At 35.2% G+C, this 19173-nt stretch overlaps 1 protein-coding gene across 1 annotated transcript in view; it reads left to right on the forward strand.

The window, feature by feature from the left end:
- The first annotated feature begins 1756 nt into the window (after window positions 1–1756).
- LOC135157476 (zinc finger MIZ domain-containing protein 1-like) overlaps window positions 1757–19173 on the forward strand; it is a 28483-nt gene continuing 11066 nt past the window's right edge. The window contains exon 1 of the mRNA XM_064113119.1: window positions 1757–1939. The gene's annotated coding sequence lies outside the window, so the exon portion shown is untranslated. The remainder of the gene's footprint in view (window positions 1940–19173) is intronic.

Here is a 19173-nt window from a genome sequence, read left to right on the forward strand (position 1 = left end):
TCACTCATATTACGGTACAAATTTTGCATGTGAAAGGTCCGATGATTCTAAAGACAAATTGCAATCATCATTACAATGATGATTCAAGATTCATGAGTGAAAAGGCCCCTTGAGTGTCTGGTATGGATGTAAAATGCATTCCACTCTTACACATAATGACATACGTGTATCTTCAGATCAATGCCATAAGATACTTGTTAATTGTCCATGTATACGTTATCTTTCCCCAGGATCAGAGGGCCGTTACGATCCCACATCTGATCCAAGCACCTGGATGAGAGCATCCCCAGCACCTAGGGGGCGCTAATGGGTGCGCGGGGCTGGAGGAGGGTGATCATCGTCTGTTACGCATCAGAGACCACGAGGTTAGACTAGGCGGGTCCGTCCTACTCCCTACGGTAAGTGGATTTATCGGGTTGTCGTTTATTGATCATATCTCCACACCACTTATCGGCTACCCATGATGATGATGCTGTATTTAACATTGATAGTGAATTGGCATATGTCTCACTCAGTGCCTAATACTCCATATCTTCTCTAATAACGGAGTTGCATTAATCTCAGACAGTGTTTAAGATGTCTTACTAGTGTCCTTACTCTGATAAGTTTTAAGTGTCCTTATTTCAAAGGGTACATTTTTATTGATATATGTGTTTGTATGTTGAGAGTATTATATTTTTCTCCATACAGTTTCTTCTATGATGGATTAAAAATAATAGCTGGATTTATATAGCGCTTTTTGCCTGACGATACAAAGTGCTGCTATTATTACCCCTTTTTGTAGCTTGATCTACCATCACTGGCATTCTGTGCATTCAAGGGATTAATCCTGCTGGGTTCCCATTCACCTCACCTGGGCCGAGTGCAGCACAGTGTTGATAAACTTCTTGCTGAAGGAAAACACACCATGGCTAGGATTCAAACCCATGACCCTCTGTTTGAAAGGCGAGAGTCAGAACCACTAAACCAGGATTGAATATGTCAGCACATGGGATTTCTCTCTCCAATATAAAAAAAGCATAAAATCTAAAATGTAACCCTTAATAAAAGATGTGAAGGTTCAATACTAATATCTGCATTATGGAAAGAGGCAAAATATCTTTTGACATCAGAGATGACCAATTTAAAGATACATATAGTGTTTGTTGAAAAGAAGGCTTTTGACCTTTGTAATGTATCTAATGCAGCAATGAAAACCAAAGGTAATTGCTAGATAAGTGAACCTTTTTAAAAATTTGCATTCATTTATTTTTTTAAATACTGCAAGTACAGGTGCGTATTCAAGGGGGGGGGGGGGGGGGGGATGTGCCTTGCTCCAGACTTGTTTTTGGTTTTAAACAAAATGGCACCACTGAGTGATGAAACCTCCCCTTTTTTCGGGGAAGGGGGGCCTTGTCATATTTTAAGGGCCGCCCCTATCTCTGGTCAATGCTGTATCTGCCCCCTCGATTGGTATAATGCTGATTAAAGATTCACTTCTGTAGGCCGAGCTAATTCAAAATCATAAAGCCGTTTGAATTATGAATTACAAGGAGATTGGGATGTAGAGGTTGAATGGATGGTAAGAGAATCTAAGCCCCAAAATATGATTTTACCTTGATCAATGGTTTCAAGGCTTTTAAAATCTGTTGCTTGAGTGGAAAGTTAAATTGTATTGCTCATAGGCAGAGCAATATGATCCCCTATCATCTTTTTGATTAGCACAAGAGCCTCGATTTTCATCAGGCTAAACAACAACGGTGTAGAGAAGATCTGTGCATTATGGATGAGAAAAGGCTGAGAGAGAGAGGCATTATTGACAATCAGTGCAATGGAGCGTGGAGAGTTCGGTGGTAAAAGATAGAAATATGGAACTGGTAGTTGAGTCCTGATTGAGTGCATGAATGGAAGATGTGAGGAATATCAGGAGCGAGGATTCACCACGGTTTCGCTGATGATCGTAAGTATGTAGGTGATTCTGTAATGGAAGAATGTATTTCAAGTGGATGCTATGTTGTCGCAGTGTATTATATTACAGGTTTGAGAGATATGAGCTTTAATTTGATATTTGGAGGAGCGCAATGGAGAATGCACCTTGTCAGTTTCTTGAATAATTATCTCCTTGTATATGTTAATTTTTTTTTAAACGGGAGGCACATTTGTCTTTATGAAGATGAATGTTATTTTGTCTTGTATCAGGTATTCCTTAATTATTCATGGATGATATTCCACAAGAGTGTTGCTTACGTTAATACCAGTGGTAAACATCGCGACGTTTGTATTAAACATTAAGCTCAGGGTCATGTGTCAACTGGTATTCTATCAGAGAGATTATAGAAATAAATTCTTGTCCATGATTGATTCCAAGTGTTGATTAAGTGACTATTCTTTAGTTCCTTTACTAATCACTGATCAATGATTTCCCTTTCCAATTCTTTATGAAGCAAAGGGTGATTTGGAAAACTTGCGATATATGCAGGTGGTGAAGCATTGAACATGAATGTTATTATTACATACCTGTTTGTTAGTTGGTACATTTTTATGTCCTTGTAGGTGTAAGATCAATAATATAAAAACATGTTTTTAGGAGATTTAAAATGTAGGAGGAAAAGTAATGGCAAGAACCAACGTCATGCATGTGGGTGGCAAAAACAACCTGTTTAGACACCATATCTCGTTATCGTCTGTGATGAGTGATTAAGTAGAATATACTTGATTTTTTCTCATTTTTATATCAATCTGGTATATTAAAAATCATTAGAAAACTAATGAGGCATCCAGATATATATTTTGGCGCGGTATAGTTGGGTAGCCTTGATTTGCATTTAGAATGAAACACCTTTTTACTTTGTTGTCTTTGCAGAGTGATTAATTAGAATGTGATTACTTAGTTCTTCTTATTTTCACTGGCCTATCAATCTGGAATATTAACAAACACTAGAAATAGCTAATTAGGCATACAGGTATAGTATTCAGGTGCAGTATGAATCTACATTTTGAGGGGGTGGTGGTGGGGGGGGGGTGGGTGGGTCGTTCTCTGACGTGGAATGCCTCGGAGGAGTAAGTTTCTATAATTGTGTGCACGGTAACAGAGACTTAGCAATCTGATGTGGTTAGCTGTCATAAAGCGTGATTATCTCTCTGGTTAGTGAGAGCATTGTTGCCATGGTTACGGCAAATAAATCAATGACATCTGGCTTGTTACTTGTGAGCCGCAGAGAGGAGAAGTGTCCAAGAGGAATTTCGTTCCTCGGTGGCGCGAGACGGAGGGAGGGAAGTAGACAATAGGCTTCATAGAAGAAGAGGTAAATATTAAATCTAGGCATCATTGATGGTGAGGGGAGTGCTTTTTGTTTAATATAGTAAAGTTTAGCATTGAAATTATTTCATGAAGGGAATATTTGTGTTCTTACCAGTGAGAACAGATATTTTATATTATATCACTTTGCACTTTATTATAAACTCTGTCAACTAAAAAATTGATATTTTCTATTTGAAAATGATTAAAATTCCTCTGTAAACACGTTTGTTCTCTGTTCCTTTAATTTTTGATAAATTTTTAGATCTAATAATAGCTCTGTATATTTTGCTTCTCCTTTTAATGATATACATGTAGGTCCATGTTATGGATTGCTCTGTGAAGCTGAAGTAATTCCTGTTTGACTTAAAACTTGGAATTATGTTAACAACAATAACTGGAATAGTAATTATTTTGTAGTAATTATTCAAGATGTTTTGAAGAGAAATGCTCTGTTGAAATATAATACCTAAAATCTGTGTGTGTTTCGTACCAACCGATATTACAACCCCCCCCCCTTGCACTTGCACTTTCACTTTTATCAACATGATTATAACTTTCTCATTTGAATTTTTCTTTCCCTATCTACATTTTTGGTAATATTCCTATTATTTTGTGTAATAAAAGATAAGTCTCTTTTATTGCACTGTTTGTCTGGTTTTCCTTCCCCTTTCCTTTCGAGGCCTTTATCAATTTCAAGCTCTAAGCTTAAGATGGAGGTCTCTCACATTTCAAAATGTATTATGTCGATATATGTATATATATATATTTTTTTTGCTATTTGTTTTAATCATAATTTTTTTTAATCAGGTATAAATATATTTCAATTAGATTGTTAAAATGTACCGGTATGTATGCATATGTTATACATTATATCATTTGCTTATTGTTATGTTATGCTAAGAAATAATTATTACACTTGTATATACTTTTGTTATTGGAATGTGGAAATAAATAAATCACATCAAATCAAATCAAAATCAAGATTAAGTTTACTCCGGGAAATATTGATTTGAATCATTAGAAAAAATCCAGCAAGCGTAATGCAGAAGATTTCATCAAAATCAGATCTAAAATGAGAAAGCTATGACATTTTAAATTTTGCCTATTTTTCACAATCTAATAGAACATATGCACAACTCAGTGACATGCTGATGAGAGGATCAATGATGTCCCTCACTCGCCCTCTCTTGTTATTTTATTGTTTAGATTATACAATATTTCAATTTTTAAAAAATTGACAATAAACACCAACTGGACTGAATCATGAAATATTGAAATGATGGTATATTCAACATTTTCATGGAAGAATAAAACTTTCTTTCACAGGACAATGAGGGGGAAAATAAGAATATTTCATATTTCATGTAATAAAGTACAAAAGAAATAGTAAATGGTGACATCAGTCTCCTTATTTGCATACAAATCAGGATGTACATATACATTTTTGTGAAATAAAAAAAAACAAAATTTAAAAATGTCACAACTGTCTTATTTTACATCTGATTTTGATGAATTTTCAGTGCTATGCTTGTTGGAATTATCTTTTTTTTTCAAACAACTTTCTGTTGGGGTGGAATCATCCTTTATAGCTACCTGTATGTATTTAAACTTATGAAATGGCTACCCCAAGTGGCAAGTATTTATGCAAAAATACTATTTTACTGACTAGTAAAAGTTTTAATCAAATGCTACATTGTAGCTATGATTTTTGTTTAACCCCTAGTGTCTGCGAATCCAGTGATCCATGTATGAAGCTTATGTTAACTACAGAATACAATATTCAAAAGGTTAAGGAATAGGAATTGAGCCACCTGCATGGACTTTGGGCCCAATACTGAACAGAACCTGTTGAATTTTTAAAACAATAGACCTGTCATATCGGAAATTCAGTTGAGCTTCGTGTCGTGACCTTAACACTAATTTCCTATTACAATGTATGTCAATCATGTCTAGTTGGATGTTGTAATAACCTTGAACCAAATTTGAGGGGGGGGGGGGGCTACAATGTGTTTCACTTCATCAAAGTGGAAATGAAATGATGGATGTCTTGCACATTGAATCTGGCCACTTGAATACAATTCTACTTGCTTTCTTACCAGGCGTCTGAGATTGAATTTTTGTTCAAACTTCCTTCAGCTGTCATCTCTTTGGTGTGAATTTGTCATTTCTTAAATGAAAAAAAAAGAATTAAATTGATGTGATAGAGATTTCCTTGTATTCTTCTAATAACAGTTGTGTAAATGATGACAAAATGAATTTTATTTTTATATAGGATGAGGATCTAAACATAATGGTTCTGGTAGCATTTGAGTAATTAGTATTACATTACGGAAAATATTTGATCGCTGATAACCGCCACCACCACCACTACCACCACCACTATCATCATCATCACTGTCATGATCATCAACATCATCACCACCATCATCATGGTCATCTTCATGGTCATCATCATCATCATTGTAATCATAACCATCATCATAGTCATCATCATAACCATCATCATCATCAGCAGCAGCAGCATCATCACCATCATCATCATCTTCGTCATCCTCATCGACATCACCATTATCATCGTCATCATCATCATCATTATCATCATCATCCTCATCATCATCATCTTCATCCTCGACATCATCACCATCATCACCACCATCATCACCACCATCATCACCACCATCATTACCACCATCATCATCACCATTATGTCTATTGATTCCTTCTTTCTCATTCCATCATCTCCTGTTATCGCCATGAAATTTTATTTTCACTCATCAGTGTGACATTCTGTCACCTTCTTTAGAGGGCCAGTTTCTAAGAAGGAACAATTCCCGGGGGAATTAAGCTCTTTTCTTCCTTTCTTTCCTTATGTCAGACTTTGTTCCACTTCTAAAAGTGCTTCAATTTATATGGGCTACTAGGCCAAGAGGTTGAAATTTAATCGGCCAGTGCCTCCATATCCAGGGAAATGTTCTCAAGGGGTTTGGGAAGAGGGGTCGGCAGAAATCAGGATCTCGGGCCATTTTTTTGTAAGCACCTCTTGATCGCTGTAAAGTTGTCTTCATCTTGTGGAAATCTCTTATCTCACTTAGCGATGCATTAACTTCCTGTTCCGCATACCCTGGGTTTATATCCATTATGGCTTGATGCCTTATATCTTATTCTAATTGGTTTGGTTTTGTCATCTCATATGGGTGTTGTTTCATAAAGTCGTTTCATGTGATTTCATGAATGCCTGGACTATGGTGTGCCAAATGTGTGTGTTTTTAATTGTGTTGGCTAAAGTTGAAATATGCAGATGTTAATAAGAAATTGCAGTTCAATATATTGAATTCCTCCTCTCTGACCCCTTTAATATCTACCTTAGATTGCTGACTTTTTTTATTTTTTAAAAATACATTTCAATGAAAATATCCCTGTTTACATTCTGATTTGTCATCTTGTTTTTAATATCCATCCATTGCATTGAATCATTCATGTTTACTCAATAAAACATCATGTTATCTATTAATCATGATTAAGAAAATATCAAGTGGGATTTTAGATGCCATGTATGTTTTCCCATCAGTATTATAAAAAGTCATTGCAAAATTAAATCAAAATTTTTCAGCTCTATAAAAGAAAACTGATCAAAGCTTAATAGCTCAGTCTTACACAGTCATCAATCATTTTAATGTACCATAATAATATACAATCATGGCATTATAATAAAATATTATACACATAACGGTGATCATTCCTGCATAGGCTACAATATTAAAGACTATTTTACAGCACACCTAAGGCTCGTAAGACGGTAATTGCAGAATATTTGCTTGTCAGTATAAGAGCGGAGGGAATCCATTTTGGAGGAGTAATAGTATTGATTCACTCCTGGATGCTTGAAAATAGCTACATCATGCATGGTTTAAATTGAATGCTTTGTCTCACTCAAATTATCTATACATGTAGAGCGTCTCAAAATTTGAGAGGCAGTAGTTTGCTACAAGAATGTATTACATGTGGCAAAGGCACTTGTGGGTTGTATTTTATTGGTGTGGATGAATTTCATTTATTTATGGTACTACAGTTTTGAGATATCATCCATGGACTGTCAAAACTCCATACCTTCAAAATATTGAAATTTTGAGGATAGATACAACACTATAGTATAGAATTGTGGTAATTGTGGCGAATTTCAGATTCATAATTGTAAACAGTGATCGAATTCATATAGGAAACTCATTCTTGGGAAAAAGAAGGGGACAGGTTTAGGCAAAAGATCATAAAAAGAAAAATTGTATGTGTTATGAGAAAGAATGTTTGTCTGAGAAAGAGCAAAAGGAGGTAGATAGAAGAAATTCAGGGGAAAGAAAGAGATAGACAAATAGAAATAAGGAAGGGAGAGATTGGAAGAGAGAGAGAGAGAGGGGTAGAAATAAGAAATTAAGGAAAAGAAAGAGATAGACAGATAGAATTATGGAAGGTAGATATTGGAAGAGAGAGAGAGAGAATGATAGAGACAGAGAGAGAGGGGTAGAAGTAAGAAATTAAGGAAAAGAGATAGTCAGATAGAAATAAGGAAGGGAGATATTGGAAGAGAGAGAGAATGATAGAGACAGAGAGAGGGGTAGAAAATTAGAAATTAAGGGGAAAGAAAGAGATAGTCAGATAGAAATAAGGAAGGGAGATATTAGAAGAGAGAGAGAATGATAGAGACAGAGAGAGGGGTAGTATTAAGAAATTAAGGGAAAGAAAGAGATAGACAGATAGAAATAAGGAAGGGAGAGATTGGAAGAGAAAGAGAATGATAGAGACAGAGAGAGGGGTAGAAATAAGAAATTAAGGGAAAGAAAGAGATAGACAGATAGAAATAAGGAAGGGAGATATTAGAAGAGAGAGAGAATGATAGAGACAGAGAGAGGGGTAGAAATAATACATTTAGTGGGAAGACAGGATGAAAAGAGACAGTTGAGAAATAAATAGAGATAAAGAGGGGGAGAAAAGAGAGAGAGAGAGAGAAAAAGAGCATGAGTGAAAAAAAAGGTAAAGTAGGAGAGAGAGATCATGCAAGAGGGAGAGAACTAGTACAGAAGAGAGAGGTTGGTTAATTATTAGACGAAAGACGGATGTTAGTAGAGTAGGACATTATGAGGAGAGCTGAGCATTGTTGACAAATCATCAGTTATGCTGTCAACACATAGAAATAGAAAACAGAAGAGATGATTGGATTCACTATTATTTTATTGCATACACTGCTTGGAACACTCTTCATAATAAAAGCTCAAGAACTGGCTGTATTCTGTTGGGGGAATCTTCTTTGAGGTTTATCACTTAATCCAACCCCATTAAATCATTTTTAACACCTTCTTCGTATCTATAATATAATTTTTCAATCTGAAGATATCAGCGCTTCCTAATCCATGCAGACACGGTGCTTTCAGACTGACTCCAAGTTTGAGAATACCAGGTATTCTGTGTTCATGGATTTTACACTGATCCACTAGGTATTAAAAGGGTATTTTTGCCAGTATGACACCATAATTCTTACAATATTCCCATTAGAAAATACCTGAGCTGAAAGGTATTCTTGTCAAAATTGAGAACTTTTGCAGGGATACTTCCAAGGTCACAGGTATATTCTTGCAGTGTGAAAGCGATATAAAAGAACTTTCCAAACCTAGTGAGTATGTTGGACGCACGTGGCTTGGGGCTGCTAAGCTAGTGATTTTGAATCGTGCGCTTCATGTGTTAATATATTATATAAACAAACTATTGTCCATGGTCATAACTTTGAAAATTTTACCGTGAATGATTCTGGTACCGGTGGGTAGGAATGCAGAAATCAATTATCAGGTATTTCTGGGCCTGAACAAGTTGATGTAAATGTGACTGTATTTTAAAGATTGAGTTGGTTTAAAGGAACTTGTTTTTATGTGAAGATGATAGAACAAGCCTCTCTCTCTATCTCTCTATTATGCTTTTCACACTGCACTTTTTGTCCTAAATTGGTGGGGCTAAGGGGGGGTCTTAGCCCCACCAATTTCCCGGGGTTAAGCTTAGCCCACTTCGTTTTCACACTACGTTTTAGCAAAGTGGGCTAGTACGGTACTATCTGGCCCTGCAAAAAAGCAGGGTTAGCCGGCTTATAGTGGTGCTAGCACCACAATTGCGGTGCTAAGAGATGCAGTGTGAAACGAAACAGGGCTAAGCAAAAGCGGGGCTAAGCATTAGCCAATCACAGAAGTCGAAATTGCACGTTAATCGCGCTCTGTATGGTAAAATCATTAATATTTATGAGCTGTGTGATTGCCCTGGGTTAAGGCGTTAACCCCGGCTAAGCAATAGTACGGGGTTAAGAAAGACAGTGTGAATCGAAAAAAAGATAGTATGGGGTTAAGGATAGTATGGGGTTAAGGAAATGCAGTGTGAAAAGCATATTAGTCTATCGGACATCTTTGTGGTCAGAGAACAAACATTAAACATGATATTCTAATCCTAATGTGAAATCCTTTCATTTGGCATTTATTATCACAAGAAGCCTTGCGGGTGGTTATAAATTATGTATAATAGGGATTGTACAAGGTGGTCTAAATATTATGGATGTTTGGCTAACAGAGGGCCCTCAAAATTAAAATCAAGCCTTTGATAAGATGGATATTCTTAGATTACATCCTATTTCATTTATTTAGGAATAGATACAGAACTTTGAATGTCGTCAAAGAATTGCAAATGGAATACACCGAACCTGCCATTATGTTATTGCAGAAATCAGAATGTCATGATTGTCTTTCTAGGATAAGAAATCTATATTATAAGTTATTGTTTTGTTTTGTTTGGGTTTGTTTTCAAAATCATCAGCTGATCATTATACCATGGTAATAGTTTCAACATGGAAATATCAATACAGATATCTCCGTGGCTTCAAGAAGCTTTTTGAAAAACTAATGGTTAGAATGCTAAAGCAGGGGAAATAATAATAGCAGGGCCCGCTGGGAGAACAGTTTTTGGAACTGAAGTGGCTACCCTGGGTAAATATGCCGTTATTATTATTATTATTATAATCTTTGACAGAAGAAAAAAATAATGTGATATTTCATATCCTTGTACTGAAATTATGTCAAATCTATTATGGTGTAATTCCTCAAAAGAACTGGATGTGAATCCCATACTTTGCGGTTTATAATATCGTGTTGAATTGAATTATATTTTGAAAAAATATTTGTAAATACCAACTTGACTTATTACTTTTAATTTGGAATGATTAATATTTGTAAGTTTGTTTTGTAAATGGTTATATGGTATTATTTGAATGCATAGATATAAACTCAAAGAAATACAAACTTGATATACTTAATCAGATTCTGTAAAGTCCTCTCTTGCAATGGCTTGATTTTTTTTGTTCATTTCTGAAATGTCAGGCCAAGGTTAGAAATGCCTGGAATCTCTTTCTTTACTCATGCTAACCTGTCTGCTGCCCTCTACCATCATACCATGGCAAGTCTTAGTATCCATACTAATCTTTTGGTAACCTTGACTTAGTCTTTGTCTGTCTTTTGCAGCATATATGCTGACCTACAAGAGATAGTCACATCATTTCTGGTTGATGATTATATCATTTGAGTCCTGATCGTGATAGTGATTATATAGATATGCGTTTTTCAGCTCAGTTCAACATGGTAATACATAAAGCACACAAGAAAGAGCTAGAAAGAAAGCTTTGCAATATTAAACAAAAATGATGTTTACAAAGTTTGAAATACGAGATTATAATTATGTACTGTACAAATGTGATACAGGATTGACATTGTGTGAAAGCATACTTTTGGATGATTCCCATATTATATTGTTTCAACATATCAGTTATATTTTTGTCCGTTTTGGGCACATTCTCTCAATTATTTTTACTCAAAATATAAAATATATAATCTAGTTTTAAAAAAACATTTAAAGGAGAATGAAACTCTTGGAGCAAGTTAGCTTTTGTGAAAGCAGAAAAATCAAAGAATAAGATCAACAAAAGTTTGAGTAAAATTGGACTAGCAATAGAAGAGTTATGAGCATTTGAATGTCGAGATCACTAATGCTATGGAGATCTTCCCATTGGCAATGCGGCCAAGATCTATGATGTCACAGATGAACAACTCTCCCCTTTTGGACACTGAAAATATACCCCAAAACATCTCTTTTTGCTCATTCTAATCATATGACAAAACGATTCATCAATGATATGATGTTGTGAAACCTCTGTACTTGTCCTCTCATAAAAAGAAAACCTCACCTTGTGATAGACTCTATAAAAGTGAGAATATAAGTGAAATAATTACTAAATTAATGAGGGAGTTGTACGTGTGTGACATCACAGATCTCGGTCGCATTGCCAATGGGAGGATCAACATGGCATTAGTGATCTCAATATTCAAATGCTCATAACTTTCTTATTATTCATTCAATCTTCCTCAAACTTTCAACAATATGTTTCTTTGATTTTTCTCTTTGATATGGATTCAGCTGGTTTCAAGGGTTTCATTCTCCTTTAAGGGGGAATCAAGTTAATGAAGCAGTGAAACATTAATTCCAGTTGTGGTACTGATCATAAAATGAAGTCGAACCAAATCCATCAAATGATCTTCCAAATGTGTATGAATACATATAATGTGATGAATGGATTAAGAGAGAGAGAGAGAGAAAAAAAATTGCTATAAAGTAATATAGTCTGCTACATGTAGTATCGGTCTTGGAAAAATATTGATACATATTATGTTCACATCAGTGTACCATATATGATTTTACTTAGCATACTTGATTTTCTGCCTTGATCTCATGATTTGGTTTGTGATACAAAATAATGACAGATCTATGATAATTAAACAGCTGACCTTGATTTTGAAAGATTTTGTCCAAAATTATACCTCACTGGGAACAATGAGTTTCAAAGTGCCGTGTTATTCCATTATGGCCTCATTTTCTTGCTCCCAGCCCCAGGCCATTGCCTTATATGTCTCACACAGGTATTGTGGATATGCCAAGGTAATAATTCCAATTATTTAGATTGGACCAAGGTGGAAAGAAAATGTTAATAAACATTGTGTTTTTCTCTTCTTAAACTTAATTTGTGTCCTGGAAATATTCACCTCCTTTGCATGGCAATAATATTTTGATTGATTTGGTGATGAATACAATGTACTTTGTGTATTATTTGGAGAGGCACAAGAAATTTAATTGCATAAAGTTTTCCATTATCTGGGTAGGAACAATTAATTTGATTGCACAGAAATATCTTTTTCAGTTGTGGGGTTAATGGAAGTTCGTGGAGTACCTAAAATTTCTAAAATTAAAACTTAAAAAATCTATAACTTTAGTTTTTCTTGGATGGATTTTCACCAATTCATAGGCTTCTCATGTTTTTCTGCTTTGATTAAAAGACAATCTACCGCCAGGTGAACTTCGGGTTTGAGAAAATGTATTGTTCCTTATGAAATCCCTTTAAATGTGATATTTTCTGTGGAGGTAATGAATTCTATAATTTGAATTTATTTCAGAGATCTGTACATTCCTACACATACTATGACCTTTCGAAAGTCATGTCCATCTCTGTTCTTGAGGGTATATTTTGTCAGCGTGAACGTGTCGTGATGAAAGTCTGCACCATCAGAATCAGACGATGCAAATGATCTTAAAAGCTGTATTGCACCCCTTTATCCTCCTTTAGGTTGGCTCCCGAGATGAAATGTCACACACGTTTACTCACCTCCAAATCCCAGAAGCATCATGTGCTGGTTTTCTTTTACCTCTGTTTCATGTAAGAGAAATTGTTGATTTCTTTATGTCTTCCTTTCTCAAAGTGTGCTCCTCATTTTCTTACTTTTTTATTCAGCCTTGATAGCCCTGTAGGCTGTGTTCCTACTAATGAAGATACGTTGTCCATTCAAAAACTCTTCCTCTCTCATCTTAGACTCCCCCAGGCTGTGTTCAAGTTGGGGGAAGTGATGTACCCCTCTCTTTCATCTTTAGATGAAGGTAACATTTAAAACCTGATGAATCTCCTCTTATTTTTGTTTTAAATCCTGAGACTTCAAATGCTCGCTGGCTGTTTCAAGACTAATGGGAAAATGTTTCTCATTCAAGATTTAGAAATATGAATCTCTTCTCCTTCTTTCTCCTTCTTCTCTTCCTTCTCTTCCTTCTCCTCCTCCTCCTTCTTTTTTCTTCTTCTTCTTTTTGCTAGATTTTTTTTTTCTTCTTCTCCTCCTCCTTCCTCCTTCTCCTTCTTTTTCTTCTTCTTCGTCTCCCTCCCGTTATCATTCTCCTCATATAGTGTAGTCTGCTTCCTTGCAGAAATCGTTTTTATTTTGTGTCATCTCATGTCTCTTATTGATTCTTTAAAATCAAGCTTAAGTCAAGAAAGTGAAAAATACTTGCAAAGTGAAAAGCAGAATTTTCTGTTCACCATAATGTGAGGTAATCTACCCTAACATTGAGCATGAATTCCAGTTTAACCATTTCTACTTGGGAGGCAGCGTAGCTCAATCTGTTAGAGCGCCTGTTCCGGAAAAGATCGTAGATCTCAACGTGTGTGGGTTCGAGTCCCGCAGCATGCCAGAAGACGTCTAACAAAAAAACTGATGCTAGCGTTGTGTGTTAGCGTGCCTCACCACTGTATTCAGTGCAGGTGTGAATGTAGTTGTAAAACACTCCGTCTATCGGAAAGGACGCAAATGTTGGTCCCGTGTATAGGAGAGTCAAAACTTATGCACGTTAAAACCAATACACTATTCGTCAAAGAGTAGGGTGTTCACCCGGTGTATTGCACCTGCCGGTCCCCGGTACTACAATACTGCAAGAATCTTCAGGATTGAAGGAGGCAGTCAGTGTAGCTTGAGGAACTTGAAGAACTACTTTAAACGATATTTCTCATCTTAGTGTGAAGTCTCCTGAGTGGTAGACGAAGGGCAAGGTTTTAAACAACGTCACTCCTTGATTGCCTGTGATGAATTGCCTTGGGTTTGCCTATAGGCCTTGATATTTACATATTTCAGAAAAGAGAAATAGTGATAAAAAGAAGACGGTTTTACCAACCAAATAGTGGTGGTTTGTTAACAATTAGTCACGTGACATTCATACAATTATTTTACTCCTAATTACTGTGCGATATGTCATTTACCACCTGGTCCAAGCAATGATATTTTCTGCGTCACATCGTATCCCAGCAACTCAACACTTACCATTGCGAATCTATTGTTCTATATCCTCAGGCTTGGTGTCCATTTGACTTCAGAGGCAGAACATCTTGAGAAAAGAAGAAAAAAGGCTTATATACAATCAAATTGTAACTGATACTACTGACAGTGAGAATTGTGTGAAAGAAGAAACACTTTAGGTGCAATATAAGGAAGCAAGCATTTTCCTTATCATAATATTTATATTCTCTTTTAATTAATTCACTTTTAATTTCAAGGATTTTAAATAAGTCCAGATTGGTTTTAAATATTGACCAGCAAAATATTGGATCTATTTTTAATCTTAAGGATTTACTTTTAAATCTCAAAAGGTTTGAATTCAAATCGCTTTGCTCTATATTTAAATCTACAAAGGAAATCTGATGGTCCTCTGGTCACTGTTTACAGCCATCTGGATTTATTTAAATCTTTGTAATTTTGAGTGTTGATTGCCAGTAGTGAAGTAAAGACCAAAATAAGAAGTTGTTTTTTTCTGAATATCTTCACTGAAATGAAAAAAAAAAAAAACATAGCCAGGGAGCTCTCCATAGAGCTTTCTGTTATGCGTGAATTTGTATCCTACTTGAAAATGGCTCTCCAAATTCCCCTAATATTTTAACAAAGTGGATTTAAATTTGTTTATTTATTTGTTCATTCATTTATTTGTATTTTTGTTTATTATTTATTTGTTATTTATTTATTTAATCATTAATTTGCTTTCAGGTATTGCAATATCAAAGTGGGACTGAATTTCCTACAACACTAGTTGATAAACCTTGCATATGGATGCTTATATTAACACCAAAAAGATTTATAAATTTCAACTTTTATTTTAGCTGATGGGATTTTAAATAAAATTTATAATCTAATTCAGCTTCCAAGTACAATGTCTGTAAAGTAGTTATGAAATAGTTTGTTTTTTTAGGCAAAATGGCTACAACTTTGGCCAAGATTTTAAATCCTGGTTGATAATACCACTTGTAAAACCATTGATAGATCCAATTCATTTCAAAATTTATTCCAATCAATCAATCATAAAAATGCAAAAATATACAGATTTAGATAAAAACATGGGATTGGAAGCCCCTGAAGGTTAAACAAAAATAAAAAATTGTAGGTGGGGCACCACCATGATACAATTGAATCCAAATCAATATAGAAAAGTAAATAACATTAAAAGACACTATTGGCTGTAGAGATTAGATAAGAGCTGAGAGATTGCAGACAGAAAATGTCTCCATTTTTGTGTTAATTTCCAAGGTGTAGGTCACTCATACACATTCTTGTCACATAATACTAAATTTTATCATAATCATGTAGAATATCAGATGATCTCCTTTATTCTTCATATTCAAGGTTGATTGTTTAATGTTATATTTATGAGATTCAATTCCATGTTACTTTTGCTGTTAACTGTATACAAGCTTCAGACGGTGCTCTCCAAATTCGAAAACATTTGAAGAAAATTGGCGACAGGATTCAAGTGCAATTTAGAACAAATATTCTCATCCAGTGGGTGATAGTGAGGTGAAGTCTGCGATGTTGTCTTCCTTCAGGGGTGCTCAGGAGTCTCTGATGGAAGTAAGCCAGCCCATCTTACACCCCTCTGGTGGGAGTATACAATTCACTGGGTGACCTTGATTGTTTGTGACCTTCACATCGGGTTCAAAGATACCATGCCTCTGGAGATGAATTAAAAGTTGGGAAACAGTCTTGTTGAGATATATACACAGCAATACCTCTTAAATGTCTCTTAGTATTGCCTCCCACCTTTTAAACATCTTCAAGTATGGCCTCCTGCTTTTAAAATATCTTTTAGTATTACCTCCCACCTTATAAACATCTTGTAGTATTACCTCCCACCCTTTAAATATCTTGTCGTATTGCTTTCCACCTGCTACTGTGGGATATCTTTGAAAGACATCGCTGCTTCCTTTGCTTGTGGGGGAGTACAGATACTGTTTTTTAGTATCTGCTTCAGTGACGTCAAATGTGTGTATGAGAGGATCTCTTTGACTTAGACTTTGAATTATTCAAACTTACGAAAACATGCCTTGTATAAGTTTGTCTTATAATTGTGATGATCATAATGATAAGAAGACATGAAGTTTTTGTAGCACCGTTTCCATTAGGGGTAAATGCTCTAGGCACTTTAGCTGTTTGCCATTTCTTTTTTTTGGTCAACAACATATTTTTAAAATTCTACAGAGTTCCAAGCATTGTAATTGATTCATCTGCTTGTTAATCACATAAAAAAGGTAATTGTGAATGCAATTTTTTTTAATGAATTTGCATTAGTCAAACTGTAGGTATGACAGTTTTTATAATGTAGAATATATTTCATTAAAGTTTAAGAGGTTTCAACTTTTGATTAAGTTTTCCTTCTTTGACCTAATGGACTAAAATACTTGACCATTAACTTTTTTTTCATAATCTTTATGAGTTTATTTCAAGAAATATATATATATTTAAAACAAGGAATGTTTTTAACAGGGAGTACTCATTTTTTTATTTTTGAAGGATCATAGAATATCTTTGAGATAGTGTTACGTATTACAGGAAATGTCTTGATGTTTTAACAATGTGATCATTTACCAATAATGTATAAAAAATGACACTTGTGTAGATCTCTTCTCTTATTGGGATCTTGGCGTAGGCATATCTTTATAAAGCGGAAGCAATGTGATTCGAGGCTATTTAATACCTATGTTTGTGTCAAGATTTACCATGATCTCAGTGTTCCCTTTTTATATCGCCCTATCCTGGTCCGTTGTTTAGAAATACAGGGCGCTCCGGAAGATTTCTCCTACTCCTCTGATCTTAGGGTTATAGGGTGAAACCAATATGCCTGTTGACTCTTGAAGCAACGTTTTGTAATGTCTTAATGTTTATCCCCTTTCTTGCCCTCCTGAACTGATATAGCAAGCGGTACAGGAAATTGCTTGCATCTAGGTCATGACATCTCTTTTGATCTCTTTAAATTTCTCCTGTAGACAAGGAGTAGTCTCTCTGTGAATGTTTTGAAGAGTGTGATTCTTGAAAAACAAAACGATGTTTGGATCGACCCGGAGGCTTAGAGTTCCTGTGAAGGAGTAAATTGATTGGAGATGCAGGAAATATGGGTATGATCTTTGAAATCATGAATAGATGGCTCTCCATAAGCCCGACTCTGCTCAATCTTGGGATTCTACCCTATGCGTGGATTGTTCAGTTCAATTTCATTCAATTTCATTCATATCATGTTAAAAAACACATCAAAAGATCAAGTTTACAAATCAATACAAATTACAAAATACATCATACATTATGCATAACATGATATAAAGAAATAGAAAAAAGAGAAGTGTGGAGGATGTGGGGGATAAACAAAAGGCCTTTGGCCTGTCAAGGTTAATTCCCAAATTTACCCCACTTCAAAAAATAATACAAAATAACATATTACAAACATAAAGCTAACAACATACAATAACATACACATAACAATGTAAACACATAAATGCAATCAATTAAAAATTAAATTATTCAGACTTAAGTAGATATAATTTATATTTTCTGTGACCTTGGGACACTGAACATGTGCTATAGGTCCTTCTGCGCCAGACTGAGTTTTTACACTACCTCATTACTTTTGCGCATTGCACGCCTGCAAAAATGCCCTTAGCACCACACGTAAGAGCATTTCTGCACCGATGGGGTGCGTGAAAATGTTTTACTGAGGGTGTTCTTGCACTTACACAAAGATTTATTCATGGTGATGGTATCATACTATCACACATTATTAAAAACTAGCTAGCCAAAAGTATGCACATTCATTTGCCAAAGGTCACATTCCACGCTCAAACAACTATGAAAGAGTATTAAATTTGAATGTAAAACATACAGAATATAATTAAGATACGTTCACATCTTCTGAAGATAGTTCAATATTGATTGCAATTACTCTTGTGTTATTTCAGGGTTGATAGTAAAAAATATTGCCTGTAAGATGAAAGAGGATGGTATTCAACTATATTGTCGGCATTCATAGGAACCGTTGTTTCAGTCAGTTTTGGTTAGGAAAAATAAATTTTGAGATTTTTTGCAGAAAGTGAAAGTAAAAGTGCTATTTTATACATACTTAAATTTCTATGGCAGCAATTCATTTTAGTTTCTTAGATATGTGGGCATTTTCATGAAAATGTGCAAATCCCATTGGAAACTTGTACTGTAGCAAAGCAAACAACAGCTGCGCACACTTAATATGCAAATGCGTGGTCAGCCAAACCATCGTATCGGCACTGCATTGACTTTGCACATGAAAGAGCGATATAATGTTTTGACTGATCGCGTGCATTGAAATCGCGGTCAGGGTTGTTGTGTCAACTATGGTGTTTTTGTACAGGGAAAATCTAAATACTTCCTCTGATTTTTGGTTTTGTGTAAAAATAAAGATACCAATGTCAAGCAATTGTCTTGGTCTTTCCAACCATAAACTTTGAAGTTGTTCGTCTCTGAAATGGGCTTGCACTGTCGTATGTATGATATGACAGTTTGGATGACCGCTGACGATATAGTTGTACGTGCGGTAACGCGACATTTGCTCCTATGACATTTCCCCTTTTGCTAATTTTTCTCAAGTTATTAAGGTGATGGTTATGGTTATTGGTTCAAAATAGTGTGAGGATTAGGTCATTAGGATAACGGTTAGGTTTAGGT

The sequence above is a fragment of the Lytechinus pictus genome, chromosome 18 (assembly GCF_037042905.1).
Source record: "Lytechinus pictus isolate F3 Inbred chromosome 18, Lp3.0, whole genome shotgun sequence".
In the NCBI taxonomy this organism is placed as follows: Eukaryota; Metazoa; Echinodermata; class Echinoidea; order Temnopleuroida; family Toxopneustidae; genus Lytechinus; species Lytechinus pictus.